The sequence below is a fragment of the Triplophysa dalaica genome, chromosome 1 (assembly GCF_015846415.1).
Source record: "Triplophysa dalaica isolate WHDGS20190420 chromosome 1, ASM1584641v1, whole genome shotgun sequence".
In the NCBI taxonomy this organism is placed as follows: domain Eukaryota; kingdom Metazoa; phylum Chordata; class Actinopteri; order Cypriniformes; family Nemacheilidae; genus Triplophysa; species Triplophysa dalaica.
In genome coordinates, this window is record NC_079542.1 from 31,804,935 (window position 1) to 31,828,953 (window position 24,019).

Consider the following 24,019-nt stretch of genomic DNA (forward strand, 5'->3'; position numbering starts at 1 on the left):
GGAAAAAAAGATTCGAGCCAGCCAGGAGTCGAACCTAGAATCTTCTGATCCGTAGTCAGACGCGTTATCCATTGCGCCACTGGCCCGTGTGAGAATCGTTATTTTGATATGGTATTTCAATATAAATGGTAAATATGCGACATATCTACTTTCGTTTGTTATAATGATTGTATATGATTATCGTTTATATATTTCGACATAAACACATTGTCGTCAGCAGACACGTTACCCGCCAATTTCCGTAGAATTTTAAGCAGTGAGCGGAATTTTGCACGGTTTGAACGGTACTACGCCAGACCGACAAAAACAGATACGTTATTTGCGTTCGCTAAAGCGTTATATTGTCAGTGGACTTGAAATTTCTGTAGTAAACGACTTTTTTAGTACCTCTTTACTAATGTATAAAAGCAGTAGTCTGTTTGCACCCTCTGCTGGTATAAACATATCTCTCGTGTCCAATTTTCTGACCTAGCGGCCTCGTGGCCTAATGGATAAGGCGTCTGACTTCGAATCAGAAGATTGCAGGTTCGAGTCCTGCCGGGGTCGATTTTTGAAAATACTGCAAAACCATACCTACAATGCACTTTTATGTCTGCACGTAAATAGTTTGATACAATGTATCGTTATACTGCTTGTTGAAGAAACAATTCACATTTGCCAAATGTGACAACATGTTTTACAAATAGTTAGCTGCTTTTGTTTGGTGATGTAGTCCCAGAATTGTAAGAAACCGAGTGTAAATGAACGCAAATGCAAATACAATTCAAAACATTATTTTATGGATTCTCATTTTTTTTTTTTATCTAGTAGTGAATCTTAAAATGACGACGAACGAATAACCTCCAGGTGGCGCCATAATACCACATTTCACAGTATTCCAATTTAAACAGACAGTGAAATTCTGTGCAGTGATTCCGCGTGAAGTAAATAAACGATGATTAAAATTAGTACACTATAATTTCGATTTAACAGTCAGACAATATATGGATTTTTTTCTAAATAATAATATATGCATATTAATAAATAAGCAGAAGGGGGATGAGCTATGACAAAAGAGTCATTGGGGGAAAATGAAATGTGTTAGAGAATGCTTTTTATGAGCATTTACAACCTATTTTAAAAAGATTTATCTAAACAATCAACATGATATGTTCATCGTGTCATGTGTGCTTACAAAAACTGTAACAGTGGAAATATGGGAGAGAAGTGTTCAAGAAAATTATCCATAAAAAAGGAAACGGAATTTACAGTAAAAATGATTTATTTCAAACAAGCATTTGATTTTTAACCATTTACTCATGTAAAATTGCAAACCTGAATGACCTTCTTTCTTCTGCAGAACGCAAAAGATGATATTTTGAAGAACGTTGTAACCAAACCACACTGCTCCCATTGTATGGACACAAAACCACGGAGAAGTTTCACAAAATATCTTCTTGTTCATATGCAGATATTGAACAGCTTGAAGGTGAATAGATGATAACAGATTTTTTTATTTTGGGGTGAACTATTCTTTTAATGAAGGTTAATGGAACGCGTACATTAATGATTTCCCTGAAACTGTTTACACTTTACTGATGATCACATTTCAAATATATTAGAAAAATCATGTCATATTACAGTCCGACATAGAAGGCACAAATAAATTATTCATAAAGTGTGTAAATAATGGTAAGAGGTGATGAAATACAAAATATGCCCAGCTCCACCTCACCTCAATCTTATTTTTTCTAATGAATAAAAACCACGAACAGAAGAAATATTTGAATCCCGAAAGTAAGAGATAACACAGTCTACAAACTATATCAAAATTAATCAAATTAAACCAGATGTTACGTATCAAAGTAAAAAAGATTTACCGGATTCGGATGATAGTGGATCTCTCATTTAGGTATCATTCATTTACAGGATCGCAAATCAACTTGGTGATTGTACACACTCTTTCACCATAATATTGGTCCCCACAAAATATTATTTTGTGCACGATTACACTGTATTAAACAAAAAACGCATTTTAGACAATAATGATTGAATAGAGGAAAAATAAAAAAGCTCCATGTCAATTTCCTCAAAAATATAAAATAACACTGTATAAAAAAATCGCTTTAATGTGTCTGTCATACCGTGTGAAAGTGTATCATATAAAGATGTATTTTGAAACGTAAAGACAACATTGCAAAGTGGCAACATTGAATTTAAACACTTTAATTCACATTTAACACACCAATTGTTCAAATTGTTAATCTACGAAAACTATAGAAGCGTCACACATAGCCTAACTCCAAATGGCTACAGATTTTTTAAAGGAATGCACGAATTATTTGGACAATGTCAAGTGTTCAATATCCCATCGCTCAATTGAATGAAAATGATTATGACACAATGTACCGCTAGACATCGCTGTTGTCCAACTCAGATTTCAGCTTGCGCCGTAACATGTCCATCATTCTTCCTAAATTCTTGCAAAAAAAAGCACATACTGCAAAATTGTACCTCCACCTGAGTAAAACTTTACATTCGTGTAAATTTAGTATGTGCTTGTGTAAATTAATGTCAAGAATAAAAATGCGTGAATACCCTTCGCACCACAAAACGATTCCATAGCCTACTAAGAACACGTTCATATAAATTCGGTAATAATTACACCATAAACTAAATAATGTGTTGTGACCAAATCCATCATGCCCATTTATGTGAAGTGAATAATCAGAGATGAAAAATATTATATGCCAAGCAAAAAAAATACAACGTCAAGTATGACATGGAAATGTTTTATGTATACTCAGGAGTATTTTTTGGGATAAACCCATTTAAAGAATCGACAAGTTTAAATGAAGATGATAGAAAACGTTAAGGGGTATAACAGTTCAGGAACCGTATGAAAATACCGCACTGATGTATTGCATCTTGTTAACCAGATGGAGCGACTTTGTTGAAAAGAGTGACTTAATATTAATTTAACCCCGTGATCTCAGCGAGTAAACTTTTTACTTAAACACACACGTCATAATGCGATAGGATCAGGGCAAGAAAACATCTCCATTTACCATCGGAATGGACAGCCTACATCACTCCCATCAGCAGATTCATGCTGGTGTTGAAGCATCTAAAGCGGAAAATTGCTTTTGAAATCCTCCCTGCAAAAATACATAACATCGCTGTGAACATCTACAAATACAGATGTTTCGCTACTTAGCTCTAATAAAAAGAACAATGATAAAATAAAAAATAGTCTACATGCGTTCGCTTTCCGGAGTGATATAGGGTATAGCAAAGGAATTAATTACACCTGATAAGGTCGAATGTCTGATAAAAATGCATGTAAATACAAAATAACCCTCGTGCTTAAAAATAGGGAATGGATCAGGGAAAATATTGATATATTTTACTTTGATCTAAAAAGATCTTTCGCACATGCATTAAATGGGTTTCTGTCGTTTTTTTCTTACTTGTACAGTGAAACTATTTGAATGTTGAAATAAATTAAATTTAAACATATTTTTTTATTTTAGGTTTTGTGTTGTATTAAATGAACTGTGTAATTTAACTTCAGAAATGTAACATGTCTTCAAAAGCATATAACTAATAGCTCACGAGACAGTGGTGAAAACTGCTCTTTTACTCGCTCTTATTAGGGCTGGTTGTTACCTACCAGGTTTTAAACATATAATTTAAAATCTTTCTCATTTATTTGTTAATTCTGGACTTTAAAAAAATGAAGAAATATCAGCGTTTAGCAAAACCGGGACTCAGTAAGGCATGGATTTTCTTTAGGCTATACAATGAAGATACAGCAGAACGTGTTCTCAGCACAAATGTATTTTTCAGAAATGTCGGGACGAGCTGTTTTGCTATTCTTATTTTAAAGTTATCTAAATCTAAAGTTAAAAAAACTGTTGGTTTGGATCTTGTTATAGCTAGGCTGGCTACAATGAATTTTGCTGCTTCATTTGTCCAACTCTGAGACTATGTAATCGCAGATTTCCATTGAGAAAGTCTAACTGACTTGTATATAATAATACATGTGCTAGCATTATAAAACGACGACTGATAATCTTTTATCTAAAAATAGCATCACTGCAAGTTGGACTTTGTCTAGTTTATTTGAATTTTAAATAAACCTTCAATAATGCTACGAACGTCGATGAAAACTACAAGTGGGCCTTTATTCACGTCAGGTCACTATAGGGACTGTTCAACCATATAGGCGACATAGCATCGCTATGTCACTCTGGAAAAAAACGTGCAGCCGAAGGAGAGAGAGAAAGCGCGCGGATGGGTCTGCGCGCGCGCGGCATTGTGATTGGCCGCTCGACTGCCTGCTACTGGAGTGACGTCACTGCAGGAGAGAAGTGACAGAGGAGGATGCATTCAGTGAGAAACTAGACACTTCCAGCCTGGAGAGAGAGAGCATCACATTCACAGAGCTCAGGCGAAACGAGTGTATCGCATGCAGGTTACATTCGCGCACGCTTTCATAAAACAACCACGCATCTTCTCCCGTATCCGTGCGTTAACACTGTCATCAAGCTTTGCAAAAGAGGAATTCCCCATCTTGGAAATAAACCTGCCTGTTCCGTTTTGTGGATCGTCTGGGTGACATTCGAGGGTTGAATACTTGAGGACTGCGAATTTTTCAACGGGAAAATGCAGCTTCGGAGAGATGACACGGACGAGTGTGGTTTTTAACAAAAGAGAATTTTTTGCGACGTGCTCTTTAACGCAAGACGCCCGGGAACCTCTATTTGTCCCCAACACACTGGCACTCGTTCCTTACTTTCAGACAGAGAGGAATATGCGCGTCGTTTTGAAAACGTAAGTTTAACATTGTCAGAATGATTTCTCTTTTTTGTCTTACATTGCGCATGTGTTTTTTATTGTGACTTTTCTCGCAATGACTTTAGCAGACTACATTCAAGTTCACGTGGCATTAATGGTAAAATTGAGCTAATGCACGCAGACGGGTTCTAACAAGTGCTTGAAACTGACCCCATGTGACTGACGTGAAGGCCACGTTCAATGCCATCTGTGGCCCCCCGCGTCCGACCACTCTCTGCTCTCTCAGCAGATGAAGCGGACATGGAATGCAATAAAACTTTCTTGATACCACGATTTTAATTACATTTTAGCGTGCACATAGTTATACAGTATTACAAAAATAACCTTGAAACAATTTTACAGTAGTTTTTTGTATTACACACACGTATATTATATACATGTGCTTAATTGTTTTACCAATTTAATAAAAATATACATATTCCAAGATACAGCATCTGCAATTGTATTTAAATCTTATATTCTATATTGTTTAAATATCTAATGATGATGAATGTTTTCTTATAATTCAAGTTTATTTTAGAACAACGATTTCTGGCCTGTAAGTTGTTGGGATTCAAAACCATAATACTCGTATTTGAAAAGACCTAAAGAATACGCTTTTGGTTTGGTTTATTTAGAAATTACAATATGCTTGTTAGCAAAATATAAACGTAGTTAGCTGCATGACGTCACAATCTACGTGGGAAAGCGTCAAAAGACACATGTCTGAGTCATACACATAATATCCTATATTTATAATCAAAACAGAAATACATAGTTAATAATATGAATCTTAGCTACTGACGACATAAACTGAATATTACAGAACGACTAAACGATGTACAACTTTTATTTATTCTATTATTTATTGACTGCATAATCTTAAAGAAAACATTTATCAGATCAAACCAGACAGTGCACAAAATGTCCTGCCTTATGCAGATCGAGGTAAACTGTAATCAAGACATAAAGTATGATAATGTGCTATTGACAGAGATGACTGTCTGATGAATAGGCCTTAAAGTTAAATATAGCCTACATTATAACGCAGACCAAAATTCTGCTTTTAACCCCCTCAATAAATCCAGAGGCTACATTTAAAAAGTGCAAGTCCAGGCCTTCACCATTGTGGATTCTGAGCGATGGCTTGTCTTCACCACATGGTGATGGTCTGGCAAATCCTATAAGCCTATTCAACGACTCACCTGTTAACAGTATTTACAGGTCAATGAAAAAGAGACTTGAGTCTATTAAATTGAATTTTGTTGTATTTATCTGGTCCATGTGCATTAACCCCGTTTTCATTTATCAGGTCAACTTCCCAAGATGTTTCAACTCTAGAAAGTGTTAACAGGAGGTGGTTGCTATCTTTGGTTATCTAGCTGTATGAGTGTTTATCTTCCTTCATAAAGCTAGATAACCGAAAGTAGAAACGTCCTCCTTAACTGCACAGCACACAAGTTCATTGGGAAAACTGCACGTGAGAGTTCAAAGCATGAGGTAAGTGCAACCTGTACGATGATAGGAGTCTTATTAAATATTGTCACAATAGATTTCACATTGATAGCTAACTACGGCTACACACTAATATGTATTTGAAATCCACACCTGAGCAGTTTACACATGAATTTGATCACAAAAAACAGGTCCACGGGTTTATTTTATTCAATGTCAAAATTTAAACACTAGTGTGATTTTTCTACGGTGTTCAATTTTTATTTTGTGTATAATTAAGCATTATATTGTTTTGTGTAACACAGAAATATTTTACTAAAGAAATTTGCGATGTTTCCAATGGAAATGCGCCGTAAATGTTTATTTACTTGATATTAACAAACGGACATTTGCTCCCATTTTAATGTGTCTTTTTTATTTTTATACGTCACTGAAAACCCTTCAAAGGCGAATAAAAACCATCGGGTTTTTACGAATCAGATAATAATATTAATATCTCAAGCATCTCTACCTAAAATGGCATTAAGTGCACGTTCATTTTTTTCGTTCAGCGCTCCGACTGGGAATACAAGGCCTACACTTACGCTCAATCGAGCGTGTGGTGGATCTTTTCATTGCTCTGATCTAACCGAACTCTACCATGCGTAAACATTTTCCATGTGGATTTTACCACTTCTTGATAATCCAGGATGAATGAGCATTCAACTACGTTAAAATCTCTCTTCGCATCACGCACACACGTCACACCTCTAAAGCAATTACATCATGCTGAAGCAGCTTCATTATGCACGGTTTTACTTCTGATGTATACAGCCAGATTAATAAAGACAGAAGACGGAACTAAAGTAGAATGAACGCATTTGATTTGAAATATACCAGAAGATTTTTTTCCGTGTTCTATCGTATGACAATCGAAATCACATTAGGCCTATAAAGCCATAGGTCCGTAAAAAATAAACCCGTGTAAATATTAGCGAACATTCAAAAGTTTTATATTATAAAATCGCTTTGGTCCAACTCACAGCACACACACTTAGGCTACACACACTATGCGATGTTCAGTTAAGCACAGCCTAAATTCATTTAATATGATTCATTTGAAAATTAAACATGTTAGTTAAATTCATTATGATTTAAATTTTTACACATTTATCATTTTTACTGATAATGAAATTGTCCTGAAAGATCAAGAGAAATGGCCTACATGCTTCCTAACATGTAGGCCTGTTTAGCTTGAATTTGACAGAATGGTTTGGCTGGTTAATGAATCTTATTTTCAATGCTGTATACAGACTAAAAACTTAAATCCAGGAGGTTAAATGGCTTACTTGTAAAAGACAGGCAGGAAAAGGTGTATCAGAGTATATGTTGGCATATTTGGGAACACTGCAAAATGGCAAGTGGTCTCAATGAATTTTTTCAAAGTTTTTCCAAATTTAAAAAGACACATTTCTAAGCCAATGTTGTACCTGTCAAGTGTAGGTGTGTATATATATAAGATGTTAATAAGTCTTTTTAAAACCTTTGCATGTTATTATCTGTTTGTCGTTCATTGCAAATCATGTGAAATATTTACATCCTTAATACAGCTTATTTTTTTCTCAATACTTTCTAATTTTGGTGTCTTTTCGTTGTTTACTTCTTTCTTTGACTCACCACAGGCACTCAAAGCAAGGTGTCTTTGTGAAAGACCAGAGGACTAAAGCTTAAAACTACACCATCTGGTAAGTGCTATTGATGCTTATTGCAATGCAACATTATAATTTAAAAAATTAGTTGTGGAGTTAATTTGACGAACACACTGTTAATCATGAAGTATATGTTAATGAATTTATTAAATTGAAAGGAGCTAAATGCAAATATGAATCCCCAATCAAGTTCCCGGAGTCATTGTGTGTAGAATTAATATTTCATTGCTACGGTCTATAGAAAAATATATATAAATCAGATATAAATATATGTATTCAATGTCCCTCTTTATATAAAACACTCGTTTACACATATCCACCAATAACCACCTGCTAAATTATATATGAAATATAGATATTTAGTCTTTTTAGGCCATACTGTATTATCAGTGCTGGCCACCACAAAGCAAAATAATGAGAAAATAGCCCCCTAACACGATATAAAACAGTCTAAAGGGAAAAAAGACAGTTATCTTTAAAAATACACTATAAACACATTGAGTGACCTGTGTAAAAAATAAATCTAAATCAGACGGTATTTGAACACAGTTAAGAATACGTTGTGTGACTGTAGGACATTAGGCCAGAGGCTTCAATGGGATAAATTATCAGCGAGAGGAAATGATATGTCCGTCTTCAGCTTAATAATGATAAGAACGCATGGGCCACTATCACATTGCATATTACTTTATGTAAAATTAATGCGAGCAAAGAAATTCTGTCATCATTCATTAACGATGATCTTTTCCAACTAAACTGGTTAGCATGTACAATTGAATAAGGGTTACACAATGAAATTATGGGTGGACAGCAATTGATGTTGGCTTCACAATAACCAGCACTGGCAATCGGCTGTCATAAAACAAAAGTCACGGCTGCATGCCTTTGCACAATTCACATTAGCCCAGTCAAAGCACAAACAATTACGTTAATAATGGTGAAATCGTGTTTTCACACCAACTAAGAAATTAAAGTCACCCGTTTATATTCTAGAAAGAAATGTTATATAGCAGTTGCCATGACATCTGCTTTGGCAGTGATAAAAGGGGCTGTTTTGTGCTTTATTTTCTTGTTTCCCCTTAGCAACTGCCATCCATTTACACACTGCCTTTTTGGAGTAAGAGGGGGAGAGGAAAAAATGGCGCAATTGTCCAAATGAAAGAAAAGGCGAAAAAAGAAAAATAATAGTCAACCCTCATCCTTCTACCAGCTCCCCTCCCTTCCCGTCATCAACGGAAGCATTTAGTGCCATCTGTGCCCCCGGAGAAAAGCAAAAAGAAAGGAGTGAGACTCTACATCCCAAGTGCCAACGGGGACAAAGAGGCTGCCAGTTGCCATGGACCACCAGATGCTGGGAGACTGCAACACTGAATGAGGGGTGTGCTTGCAGGAAGCCATCTTGATGGAGAAACTGGCTGCTGCTACCTAAAATGGCTGTGTTGGCATAAGGTAAGCTACATCGTTGCCTATATCAGACCTAGCCACGCTATAATCTGACCTCGGCGCACACGTATAGCTCGGTAGATATTTTTGCACGCCTTTTTAAATGAAAAGCAAACGAGATGATCCCTCACCAAAATTTTACTCTGTAAAGGTCTGGACGTGTTTTGTTTTCAGCGTTGACCACTTTGGCAGAGCACGATTGGGCCTTGCTGCCAGGGCTTGAAGCCAAAATCTTTTTCCTTTAAAAGAAATATCCCACTCTGATCTCACCTCACTCATTAGAGAATAGTAGGACGGTTATCTACATGCCCACACTGAGATATAAACAAAGAACGGCAGTAGGATGGGAGTGAAAGCAGCTATTCATTTATGCGGCACATATAAAGTTAAACCAAATCATTATCCAATTCAGCACAACTCCCCCTCAAAACAAAAAACGAAAGGGAGTTCGATATCAGATATTTTAATGACTCCAAAAAGCTGCTTGAACTCAAGAGAGACTACTCAAGTAATTACTGAAGTTAATTGATGTAAAGCATCCTCTTGACCAATGGAACAGTCGACCTAGATTGAAGAGCATTCCTTTTTTTCTGCCATTTAATGGTACACTACATTACTGACACCGAGGTGCCAAGTGCCCTCAACAGTCACCAGCCTACAGGATCACACACCTTGCCCTGCCCAACTTTAATGTCAGACTCTGTGGCATGTTTACGGATCAAAATGTACACCGTTTGTATCATTAGCTGGTTAGGCCTTAGTTAAGGTTTAAAAAACTGCATTTTGGGAAAGGGCATTTAGTCAGGCCGCTGAATGCAGTTATGTCATTGAAATGAATGAAAGAAAACGCAGAAAGGTGACTGGTTGCGTCATAAGGAATTGTAGATGACATGCAAACAACTGCGCTGCTCCATTTAGGCTATTGCTAAAGAACTTGCATAGTCAAAAAAAAACAAGCACGAGAAACATGTTACATTATGAATGAAAAATGTAACATGTTTTGGGGTTTCACACACATTCTGAAAAAATTACAGAGCGTAAATGGTTACAATGAAATGCGCAGACGAGAAAAATTAAAGCGTCATCTCTTGAATATTCCTCCTCATAAGAGCAGAAAGGCGGTTTTGCATACTTACTGAACGTGGAAACCGTGTCTGCCTAAAACAACACACCTCGTTGTCCTTAAATTCATCGCAAGCACCGATTAGCACCCGGCTAACATAAACAAAGGATTTTAAATGAGAATTTTTGTGCTGAAAAATAAAGACGTTTTATCCCCAACCAGGAGGTTTTGCAAAATCGACGCGTGAAAAAGATCAGTGATGTACGGACGGAGCCCGCCGAGCTTACAAATAAAGCAAACAATGAGGCACGCTCTCGTGTTAATGAAAAAGAGCAGACGAGCTGCGCATATTAACATAATTGCATAGGAACAAGCTGCGAGGACTGAGCCCGCAATTAAAGGCGCAGCAGCACATTATCAGCAGCGCGGCGACACGTTCTCTCAGTCGAATTTTCAAACATCTAAAAGCAAATCGGCATTTTATTTCGAATTTTAAAGCTATTTCTTGTTGCAAATGCTTGTGGTGTTTACAGAAACGCTTTGTAGATTTGAGAGAATTGCAGGGAGATCTAGACTACTGTTAAAACATGCATTCTGGAAATTTGGAAGAGCAAGATACTTCAAACATCGCAATGCTTTTATTCCTTTCTCTGGTGTGCACGTGACAGACAAAAACAGGCGCTATCATCTTCATTTAAAAAACGTGCAGGTTATGTTATTATTATTAGCTCCTAAAAAGAAGATCTGACTGATTCGAGGCTTAAGATAGCACCTGCATCAGTTACAATTGTTAGGCTTTATTACATAAATAATATGGTCTTTGTGCATCATGCATATATTGAAGAAAAAAAAATAGGGATGATGTTTTTCTTAGGTCTTTATTTCTTGAACAAATACACAAGATGTGTTTTAAATTTGCTGTACAAAAGAGTGCCCTGGAATAGAGAGCCTGTACCTTTAATAGAGAATTCATAATTAGGCAGTGTATCATGCAGTGAGGGGGAGGGTTTCCTCCCTCTGCATCTCTCAGGGTTTTATGTAAAAGACCTTCGCTGCTTAAATATCTCAGACAGGGCCACAAAACACATTTTACACACTGGAACAGATAGCCTTATCCAGCGAGGTTATAAAACAAAAAGACACTTTCTCAAATGGTACATAACTGTATCATACCATAATAGTTGTGGATGATTTGCCAACACTGCAATAATGCACAAATGTACAGGGGCAAAGAAAAATGCTCACGTTTGTAGATGATGTGTATGTGTTTTGTGTTAGTGAGTGAATATAAGCAGTCGGGGAGGAGGAGTGGATGCTTGTCAAAGCATAATGTCACTGCAGCGCAGTGGCTTAAAAGTGTTAATTATGCCGCTTGGCACGGTGCCAAACTCATACCAGATTTTTCCAGTTCTCGATATGCAAATCATGCGCTGAACTGTGTATTGTTTTCGTGGTTTACCAATACACTCCTCTGTGTTTTCATACTGTGGATATTGAATACGTGAATCCTATACATGTAAATGCATGCATAAGATTCAAGGCTTTATTCGTTTTAAATCCATTCCGCGTAAAAAAACACAGTTGCACCGTATTACAATGATTGAGTTATTTTGCATGCATACTGCCCAGTACAAATCCTTTTCCTTATCACATTGGATTGCTTTCTGTAGTAGCAGTCAAACTTAATGTTAAAGCTTTTATGGAGATGGCATTTGTCGATTTTTAGACATGACCATGATTACAATTTTTCATATCTTGAAAAGGGCAGTTCTTTAAAATGTCTGACATTCAGCCAAGAGATATTTCTTTATAATAGGCGAATTGCATCTGTGGGTCAATGTCTGTGCCTATGGGAAAGTCAAATGGTTCCAAAGATTGGGCTAAATACCTTACACCCAACCCCAAATTATCATCACACAGAAACCCAGCAAAATGTTGATCTTACAGAGAAAATCTGCAGATAAGTAGTAAATAGTTTGATAGTGCCCACATTATTATTCCAGACCCCTCTGCTCTTCTACAATAGCAGCATTGTACTTGGAGCACTTGACGTGGTTCCATAGTCCCCCCTGTTTCTCACCATTGTCTGTACGGATGGAGTGCAGAGACAGCGGATGGTAATAAGCTGAGAAAGATGCTCGGGTCCAGACAGAACCAGATGCCTAAATTACCAGCAAAACCCTGTACGAGACGATCCTCAGGGAATGACATGAGGGCAAGACTTAATTTTTTCCCTGCATTTGCACGTAGCTACATCAGTGTGTTTGTGCACAAGCATTTTTGCACAATCATGTGTGCTTGCACACCAAACGTACTGCCCGGTTCATGGATGGCATGGACAGGAAGGCCCATGTTAATACAATTTTGTAACCTATGTGACTTAAACCTTATTTTTATGTGATGACCACACTCATGTAATATTGAGCGTAAAAAATGTGCATTGGAGCTTTTTAACCTTTAAGTTCTGGGTATGTAGAACGATGGTATAACCGATCGTAATACTGTGCAAACAGTTCACTTCCAATTGGAAGGACGGTTTGTTCCTTTTCCGGCTCTTCTTGAGCACAGGAGTTTGGCAGCAATTAATTAAAACTCCGTTACAATATATTACCCAGTATAATGGAGCCAGTGATACAGAAAACCAGAGCGAAAGTTTTTACTGAGACAGAGACAGTATTTTACAGTTAAACAAAAGAAAATAGCACAGAAAGGAGGAATTCTTATGCAAAATAAAACGCAATGGACAAGATAGTTGGAAGACATGAATGAGACGTACAAAAGCATAAACAACGCCTGAGCCCGTCACCCAACTAACTTTTCCAAACCCCATACGAGCTTAACAAATGATGTTGAATTAAAAAATACTAATGAGACGAGGATACGAATACGAAGAGGATGCATGTTTAGAGGAAAATAGATGTGGTGTGAAGATGGGGGAAGGGCTTTTACTGTCTGGCTCAATCTGTGGCCCCACGAGGCTGTTACTGCAGCTGGCATTTTAATATCAAAGGCCTACGGGAGGTGGCTATCTGTGAATATTTGTCTGGCATACTAACAGTTTTCTCCCCTTCATGTGTCATCTTTATGTCCAGCAGTATGACATTTTTTTCCAAATCGTGGCTCTTTGAGTCTCACCCAGAGCTCATCTCAGTCTTTGCTTTTGTGATGAAAACTTTGTGACAGGATATATTTGGAAACACACGTGAAGTGTAACTAAATGGGTTCCTTTTTAAATCACGTTTATTGTTTTCCACTGCTTTAGAGGATAAGTTGACAGCTATAGACATTTAACAAGAGTGGGAGAGAATTAGGAATCCCTCTGGTCCCTCTGTGAAACCAACACTGGGAAAACACAGGACCATGGGACGCACACCCAGACTATCGCAGAAGCATCTCTTGGGTCTGCGTTTAAGGCGATTGTGTGTTGTGTGTGGATACCTCAGCTGTCGATCCCGTCTTAATCTCGGGATAAACACGATTCTCCCGAGAAGGGTTGTTCTCAGCTTTGTATCAGCTACGGGAGAGCTTAGAAATTGTCTCCCCCACCTTTTCTCCTCCTCCTCGGACGAGTGGTCTCGAAAAGCCTGGGATTGGGATTCCCGAGCAGGACTCCAGTCGGAATAACAGGCTGCTAAAAGAACCACAGTCGGCAACGAGAGTCTGTTAGGAGCTACTAGATTACTTGGGCTCCTTGGGCATCATTAGCTTAAATGAAACTTGGGCAAATGCAGTTGAGCATTGTGACCTCAGAAGGCTTTTTGAACTGTAGAAAGCTTAACATGAGTTTGAATCTATACTTTTATGTGATAATACCATACTTGTGTCTAATCTGACCCAGATGTACTTTTTATTACAAAAAATGTTTTTCTCAAACAACATCTATAACTGTATCCTGTGCATTTAAAAGTGATATTTAAACAAAAATTACAAAAAATGAAGACGCCAGGCAACACTTAAATCTCCAACATGACCTTGAGAATGATAATCATTTCATGGCTCCACTTTTTACTCTCTTACCAGAGAATTGCCATCACGTTTTGCATTAAAATAAATAGGAAACATGTTTTTAAGACCATCACGTCGACATTTTGAAAGACATTGAAACATCATTGTTAAACTACGATCGTCACTGTAAGCGAATGCAGAATTCACAAATGAGGCCTGACGCTCGCGATACATATGCAAATATACCGCACAGGGACGTGCAGAGCGCATTATTGGTATCAGAATCAAGTTCAAGTTCATTGCCTGTGGGAGTCCCGCCAGACTGGGAACTTCTTCATCCACCCCTGTGAACCAGCTCACCCCCTGTAACCCACACCCTATCTGCCCCTCACCACCCCCCGTCGTTTCGGTTGCCGGCTGGAGGGGGCTCTTCACTCTGTGCCGTTGCTAAGGGAGAGAGTGCTGGCCGGCCCGGCAATGCACTGGTGAAAAGGCCTGCCTGTCAACGTGTCTGAGGGAAGTCAGGCTGGTTGGCTCCCCCTTCTTACACACAGTTTTATATACAGCAAGTGTGTGTGTGTGTGTGTTCCAGACCCTGGGAATGGTGGCAAGCAGCAAGCACTTTATATTCATCAGGGCCCCCCTTGTCTGAGTGACTTTGGTAAACAGCCCCCCCTTACATGTCTAGTCCTATTCCATCCCATAATCCCCTCTAACTGCAAGTTCACTCTCCCGCAGCAGCAGAATGACTTTGGCTCTTGGTGAAAAAAATAACTGGGGATAATTTTCCAGATAATATGAGCCTCTGTCCTGTGAACAAACTTTATTGGCCTCTGTTGGACATTTCAGGATGATGTTAGGATATTAACAACTTTTAGAAATATGATTTTGTGCAATTATTACACTATAGTGATGCAATCGTGTTTATTAACATGGATGACTTTTTCCCTATTACAGAAGAAATCGGTGTTAACTGAGTGTGTGTGTGTGTGTGTGTTTTTGAGGTCTCATTCAAGGCTGAGGACGAGAATTGAGAATAAAAGCCAGTGATTTGCATAAGCTGCATGCTGTCTGAGGAGTTTGGGGGGGGGGGGCTCAAGGAAAAAAGATATGAGGGAATATAAAAAAGAGAATGAAACTCCACATTCTAGAGGCACAGAAAGAGAGAGGGGTTTGAATGAGGCAGAGGGTGAAAATTGACAGAGAAAGGGTCTTGCCAAGTCTCCTGCGGGGATTAAATTGTCCAGAAACCTCTATACATATAATTTGGGAAAACTGGTAATGGTGTTGGTACACCGCATACACAGAGTCTGAATGATTTTACAACTTTTAAATAGCGAATGAAAAATAAGACCAACAAATACAGTCGATGAGTGTTGCAAAAGTGCTGTTGACTTTATCCTCCGCTAGACAAACAAATTCTTTTTACTGACTGCATTAATTTGGCCAATATAAAAGTCATACTCCAAATGGCATCCTCTTTAAGCCTATAATGACCACTAAACTGACTGAACCTGGTGATGTAGTAAAAGTGTGAAATAACGCACACAAAATTGCCCATTATTATCCCACACTGAGACTTCGATGCCTCTCATTAAAATGAACAATGCAAAACACCAGTGAAATAAACTCCAACCTTTCCACAATCTCCAGGCTTTGGAATTTCAAGAGCAGTACCCATAAAACCACTCCACTTATTTGCAAGGAAATAACCATTTTAAAAATGACTCAAACGTGTGTGTAAGGTTGGTACTTCAGTCCACTATTTCCATAGTAACAAGATCACTCTGAAGAGTAATATATTTATAGATTAATCTGAAATGCAGCTTGGCTTTTGTAATCAACCATAACAAAAATGTATTCTCTTACACATTAAGGCGGTCAGATAAAGTGAAGTGATATTCAAGCAATCAACAAATCCTTGCATATGAATCATTGTATCTTTTCCTTAATGTCTTAAAAAAGCATCAGTTCAAATTTTTTATTCAGAAGAAAAAAAACAGACATCCCCTGTTACCATCTCCAGATCTCTGCGTCTACTTCTAATGTTAATTTTGTTTTATCACCAATAGCAACATTGACTGGCATTAGAGACCAAATCTGATTACTCCTTAGTTGTTGTTCATGTTAATATGATGTTTTACCTTTACATTTGTCATAAAGGCAAGCCATGTGGTATTGTTGCTTAAAATGGATATTTTTGCTTCTCTCTGTAACCAGGCTCCTGGCAATGATCAAAAAGGCGGAAAAAATCACTGTCAACAGCTGTTGAAAAAACTGAGGCCCAGCAGCTATTTTTAACAGGGACGGTCAATCACAGCACTCCAGGAATCCAGCATCCTGCATTTACTCCAGATGCTTCACTGTAAAAATAAAGCAGGCGGCGCGAGGGATGGATTTAAAATGTGCACTAATTGACTGAAAAAAAAACTGAAACCTTTCATCCTGCAGATCTCTACGCAGATGTGTAAATGTATAGAGGACATACTGTTAACCCAGTTCAATTGTAGTTGTTAAAACAAAGTGTTGTACAATCTGTGAAGTGAAGAAAATAATGTGCATTCATGTGTGAAATGTTTACAAAGTTCACATTGTTAAATGTCTCTATGATGTCAATGTCTGCACTCAGTCAGGTAAATTTAAAGTTTTTTTTATGTTTAATATATATAGTATGAACTTCTGTGCTCTGTCATAACGATTCATTTTCTTGAAATAAAGCCTTAAATTAAAATCAAATCTTTGGCTATTGTATTTGCAAAATACTGATGTCCACCCTATAGACATGAATTTTGATGAGGCAGCTTCACATGCAGTGACAGCAGCAAGTTTTAAGCTTATAGACCTGACACTCCTGTCAGCACCTTGGACAGCACACAACAACATGACATGGGATACATAACTGTAACAATGAATCACTTCTCTCTAGAAGAATGAGGATGAGACAAGCCATGGTGATTTGAGTAACCTTGCAATGTTTTGAGATGTTTGTTATATAAATGAATTCATCTTGAATGTGCTAATAGTTTGGTTCACTGAGATTTTCTTATCTGCGAGAAACACTTTAAATAGACAATGATAAATAAAACTAGAAAGAGTTTTTATTTGGTGAGGTTTAAAGTATCCAAAATGTACTTATAAAAGAGACATAGACTACTTTGTATAACAGCTTACAGTTTTATATAAATGATAATATACACAATCTAGAAATATATTTTTACACAATAATAATAAGTAGGCCTATGTAATTGTATCTTTTTTTGTCATACATAATTAGCATCTACAAGAAGATTAGCCATATATAAAATGAGCACTTTACCTGAAATACACATATTGGCATCTTACTGAGGTTTAGCAGGCCTGTCTGAGATTGGGTATGGTTTGAAAAAAATAAAATGATTAAATTATAGTTTTCTCTATATTTTAAATGCCAAACGTGCCCAGAAATAGTCCTGTCTTCTAATCGTTTGCTAAATTACTCAAACAATCTAACAGTCAAACCTTTGTATACGTGGCAAAAATGAGCGCTAATTAATCTATCTTGTGTGGTCTGGAGGCTACAATTTAAAGCGCTTTAACATTTACGTATTAGTGGTTTGTAGCTTCAGAGTTCAAATATTTAAGCATGCACGTGATTTCACAATCTGAAGCCTACAATTCGCAAAAGATGAACATATCACAGTGTTGAGATTAGTTATTATATCATTTCAAAGATTTCATAGACTGTCATTCAATTAACACACATTAAGAGAAAATAAAAGGCGATTTACCTGCACTTTTCTTGGGTGATTATATCTAACTGGAATGCAGAATGTTCTCCCTTTAGTTTTATTAAATAACGAAAAAGTCAGTAATAGGCTGTTTTAGAAAATAAATGTAGCCAGATAATATTAATCTTTACCGAGTGCAACTGATAACTCAGCTTCACTCATGCAGCACTGGCTATTCAAAAAAAACATGTAAGCAATAAACAAGCTCTATACCAGTTTTGCAGGAAATCTATGAAATTTGAACAAGCAAGCAGTGTTGATGTCTAAGTGGACTGTGGTGATAGAAGTGACTGTTTTAGTGGAATATTGTGCTAATCTCTGCCACAGCTTGCATGGCTGTCCGCGGTTTAAACGAAAGAAAGGGCTTGTGGTGGGCAAACCGGGGCACACTGACTCAGAGCCAACCAGACACTTGCTTTTTACTATAAGGAAGCCTCTTGTGAATGCCTCTAATGGCATCCTTATGAGGCAAAAAAAAAATGTTACACGTGTTTTCTTGCTTATTCAATATATGTAAAGTAGGCGTAAAAACATGAAAATCTCTTTTGATTTAAATTTTTGGACAAAAAAATTATCCACGCTAATTGGCCTCATTAAAAATTAATGTCATAAATAATCATTTACGGGAGACTTTATGTTGATGTTATAAATGTAATGTTATTTTCTTTACTTATTTATAAATAACACGATATCCTCTCTCCACTCAAACACGCTCAATATTGTTCATCATTGATGCTGATGACTGTCAGTTTAAGTTGATGTCAACATTAGTCTCCTGAGGGCCAGGCGAGGCTGACACAAGGGTCAAAGGTGACGGTCTGGGTTCAAGTGGTTTGTCCAGTAATTCCCAGAGGGCCAATCGAATGATCTGATAAAAAGGCTGACACGATGTTTCTATGTTTATTAAGAAAATGGTTAAAAGGGCAAGATCGTCAGCTATTTCCAGGCATTAAAAACTGATTTTGTTCTGTCATGTATATATATATTGTCTGTATATTTATTCTATATTGTGATCTACATTCTTTCGTCATATGTTATGTTGTGGCCTACATCCTTACGTCATTCTCCATTCGAGTAACCTATTCGTTAAATGCTTATTGCGTATGCTGTACATACTTACGTCATGTACTACGTGCAATTAAAGATGTGAGGGCGCGAAAAAACGAGGAATTTTCCCGCCAACGCCAGTCTGTGTGCTGACCGCAGGTGTTCCATCACGTGGCGCTGAACGATCATTTGTATTCATCATTTTGTTGCTCAGATTTTCTGCTTGTCATGAGAAGATAAATAGCGACCATTGTACAAAGCATCATCGAGGGCCCACCTACAAAATAAACACTGAGAAATTAATCTTTAGACCCGATAGGCAGAAAAACAAGGAACGTATTTTGCGAAATAAATCAAATAGACAAACTGGTCCCCACTAAGAAATGTTGCTTAAGAAGACAAAGCCGTAATTAAAAAGTCAACAAAATAGACCATCCAGTAAAAAACTTAAACAACTATAGATGCGCCACAGCAATTCTTATTCGTGAGGTCTCAAAGTTTACGACGCAGGAAAAGAAAGGGCTCAATATCTTAAGTCTTTTATTAAAGGCCAGACGAACAGCTATTAGCAACAGAGAAACTCGGGATTATTGTCCGATCATTTATATCTTCCAAATCAGAAAGCATTAGAGTCTGGATTGTACGTTAGCATAAGAATAGGAACAGGTCCTGTGAACTTCCTCGACCTTCTGACCCTCTTTTCCCAAGATCAATAGCACCACTTTCAGACAAGCCCAGTCTCTTCAACAGGCTTGGAGCATGCCTAAATTCCCAATCATGGTAATTTAATATATTTTAAACCCCCCGGATGCTTGAGTCCAATTTCTATAGTTTGATTTCGGCAAGTATGCCGCATCGCTCTGTCATTCGTGCTTCCAAAGAGTATTTGTTCTCTCTTGTTAACTTAAAATGCCATGCATCTTTTTCTTATGAGTATCATTCTAGTGTGTTTCTTCAACTATGGATAGTTTTGACCTCGTGGATGACAAATCCGTATAATAGACTTTATGAGTGATACAGAAGTTAAAACACACACACTTCAAAAATGTTTATGTAATTTTTATATTTATATGCATTTAAAAAAATGTATGGAACGTCGGCTATTTGTTTTGGTTCCCAAGACAATTTCAAAGCTGCCATTTTATTTTTATATAGAATTAACGTAAATAAAGGAAATTTACCATTATAAAAAGATCGTGCATATTTTGTTATATTTAAAATTTCTTTGCACTTCACGTCTCATATTTCATCTAAAAAAGTTCCTTGCTGTTATCTCCTTTGTAATGAACATATATTTGGGAACAAAACCTGATATAATCCGAGCAAAACCTCCCTTTGGAAAGATTCTCATTCGTAAATAATCTTATAAAAAATATGTAGTATATACATGTATAAATGCATAAAGCATTATTTTAGTGTAAGGTTTAGTGTAAGTCATATTTATAACGAACTGTGTATAAAATTATAATTTAATGTTTTTAGCTGACTGGTAAACGTGTGTGTGTGCTTTTATTTCAATACAATATCTAATTTTATATATCAGATTCGTTGAAACCTACTATGGGATAACGTTCCCTTTATGCAATAAAAATAAGCGTAAAATCATTAACTTATAAAAGCCAACGTCAGTGACAAAAAGTGCCCCTGGCTGAAGAAACACCCTTAGCATATATAATTGAAAGAGTAAAATGACTTTACAATTACCTGCACAACGGTCAGCAAGAACTGTGCAGTGTTAATGCACGTTCAACAGACAATTGAGCACCCAAGACGGTACAAACCCAAGACTCAAATAAAACACACGAATAAAATTGATTCCCATTTTGCAACAGTAAACTGTTTAAACGCGTTTAATGGATCACCGAGGATTGCAATTTCTTGAAATAACAGTCCTCGCAGTTGGATTGAAGCTCATGGTTGGCTGTATCATTGCTCAGTAACGGGCAATGGGCGCGCGTGCGCCAGGCTCTAACAAATCACCCCTGCCTCTTTGATAAATGGCGAATATCTAATGAGGCAGATGGGCAACCTACTGTACTTTTCATTGTTTCCTGATAATGCGTCGAGAAAAGAGCCCGGGCACATCTGATTTAAATGTTACATGAATGTTTATTAATAGCTTTCCAAAATAATGAGACATAGATGATAGGAGACGTGCCTCTGCGTCAAGCGCACCCTGCGAACTACCTATTCCTGCCACAGCAGAATAAGAGGAGAAAGGCGACATCTTTTGGTCGGAACAGCGACAACAGAGAACACAAACTCGCCGAATCATTTGATTTTCAGACAAAAGACTGACGCATGGCGGTATGCGCAACTCGAATGCATTGCTGACGTGAAAATAAACGTGCGGAATATATAATCAATACCAAAGTATCCAGTGCCTACCCCATAATGATCTATATGCCTCCTTCTAGGAGATGAGCGTTGGTGTATTCTGCAGAGTAGGTATTAAACTGTGTGAACATCAAGGCATCAACAACATTAATTATGTCGCGTTAATTTATGCATGGACTAATTGTGTGTGATGTCACGTTGTGCACGTTGTATCGCGAGAATAAACATATTGTTGGTGCTTTAGTGTTCCTGTCGTTTCTCTGCACTGGTAAAAATGCCCCTTTTTACTTATATTTATGTGCATACGTATTTATTCTACGATATAGTATTTTTAAATAAGCAAGGGAGACGATCCTAAAAGCACTACATTATTCGCATACAAAAACGATATTTAAAAAATATCTAAATGATCACAATTGGTTATAAGCAAGGTGTTAATGGTATATTAATAATTTCTTACTGGAAAGAAAATGTTCAAAGGACAGCAAGCTCACTCAAGGCCAGTAAATGTCAGGTACCTTTAGATTATGAGGTCTGCTGTTGTAATACCAGTTTGCCTTTTAGTGCTTGTGGTGCCGCGTTCAGCACACGGAACAGACCCTTTAAACGTAATTACAGCTAATGTAACACTTGGCAGGTGGAAGGTGCCATATTTGGCCAGCATCCAAGACTAGATCCAGTGTAATAGCCTGTCGTGATAGATGCATGCTATTAACGAAAAATCAAACATAAATTCGACTTTTCCTTAAATGCGGCTTTTTGGTAATAGTTTATAATAAGTTACATACTGTCAAGATGCTTCTTGGCAGTATGAAAAATATTTTAAGTATTTGAATATGCACTTATTATTGGTAAAGTTAGTCTTCATGAATCTTATAATAAACATGGAGATAATGTTCGCCTGTTTAAGTAAAAAAATATTTTAGGACATCTTTCTGGGACATCTGATTTCTAAGAAAAGCAGTCATGTCCTTGCATTAACCGAGGCACTCGGAACGTTGTTGTACTTGTTATTTATCAACACACAATTACATCAAATAAACTAGACACAAGGAGGAGCATTGTGTTAGGGCACATAAGTATGTGCGTCATTGGATTGGCAATGACCAGAGGAAGTCAAACTAAAATATGGTCAAACGATTTTTTTCAGCACTGAAACTTCTTTTTGATCATTACCAAAACATTACGCACATTTTAAAAACACAATATTTCTGCATTCATACGTTGCTATGCATTTTTTTTCGATCACAAAATATGAGCATTTTTTTGTTGTTGTTTTAAATTCTGTCAACCTATAAAGTAAAAAGCAAGGATGTCCGACTGTACTGTAAAAAAATTATCAGCAAAACTAAAGAGAATTGCGTTTAAAAAATTGGATTTAAAAAAACATTACTACATTCAAAAAATGCATTGAAGATGTCCACAGCTCCTGACGCAAATATTCCTCTAAATTGGCGCAGTGCCACATGGGCCTTCAGCTAATCTCACGTCTGCATTAGTCTGTTTGCTTTTGTTTCCTACACGAGATCAGGAATTTAGCTCTAGCATAAACATTTTTCGTTAAAGTACTTCTCATTTGAACGCAAATATCTTACAATTATAACGAAATTAATAAATTAAATCATTCGCGTTTACACCGTTTAATATGAACGAAATAATTGCTAATGAGTATATCTTAGGTAACAAGATAAGAGTTAAAAGTAACAGAATTTAATCTAAACACTATAGGCTGTTATATAAATTCTTTGCATTCGGAAGAAACTGTTAAATCTACACAAATGACGTTATATTGTACAGTGCATTATGATATGTATTTTCCACATAATACTGCCAAAGCGTCAACACAAGAAGTAATGCTTCTCTTTGTCATCAGGTCTTTCATCTGCTCATTATCGCCTGAGCAAATTCATCTGTAATCAAACGAGACATAATTGTTACTATAGAGACAAAGAAACGCAAGCATTTCGTATATACCAGGAAAATTCCACAGGAAATACATAACCTATTAAAATAACAATAATAATAATAATAGCAAACTTGAAATCCTTTTAACAACCAGTTAAAATATAGTTTCAACCATAAAAATATTGTGATTTTTGAACATCCTTTACAGATTAAATGTAAAAGGCTTAAATGTATATTTGTCATATTCAGATTCAAAACTGCATTGATTGGAGGAGGAATAATTCTATTGGATGCTCATTCTGTATGCAGTATGATTGCTCATAGCGCCAGAACTAAGATCACCAACACACCAGAAAGCCCAAACTGGACCATGGACCCAGAGAAAATGCACAAATACCTGGGGAATGAGGAGATCCCTAAAGACCAACCGTTTTGACAAGTGTATCTAACAGACAATTATGGAACTGTTACAATAATTTTATTTTAAAAAACACAAACACATGAACTGTAGCCAAGGGTTGAGAAAAGCATTTCTCTTTCCACTCAGTTTC

The 24,019-nt window shown here is 37.0% G+C and overlaps 1 long non-coding RNA gene and 2 other non-coding genes across 3 annotated transcripts; 2 read left to right on the forward strand and 1 right to left on the reverse strand.

Annotated features, from left to right (window-relative positions):
- Positions 1 to 13: 13 nt before the first annotated feature.
- trnar-acg (transfer RNA arginine (anticodon ACG)) lies at positions 14 to 86 on the reverse strand. The gene has a single exon. It is a non-coding gene; the product is annotated as a tRNA-Arg (tRNA).
- A 387-nt stretch (positions 87 to 473) lies between these two features.
- trnar-ucg (transfer RNA arginine (anticodon UCG)) lies at positions 474 to 546 on the forward strand. The gene has a single exon. It is a non-coding gene; the product is annotated as a tRNA-Arg (tRNA).
- A 3,749-nt stretch (positions 547 to 4,295) lies between these two features.
- On the forward strand, positions 4,296 to 17,159 carry LOC130426771 (uncharacterized). Its single transcript, XR_008907223.1, has 5 exons — positions 4,296 to 4,815; positions 6,131 to 6,318; positions 7,935 to 7,997; positions 9,045 to 9,410; positions 16,633 to 17,159. It is a non-coding gene; the product is annotated as an uncharacterized LOC130426771 (long non-coding RNA).
- The last annotated feature ends 6,860 nt before the right edge of the window (positions 17,160 to 24,019 follow it).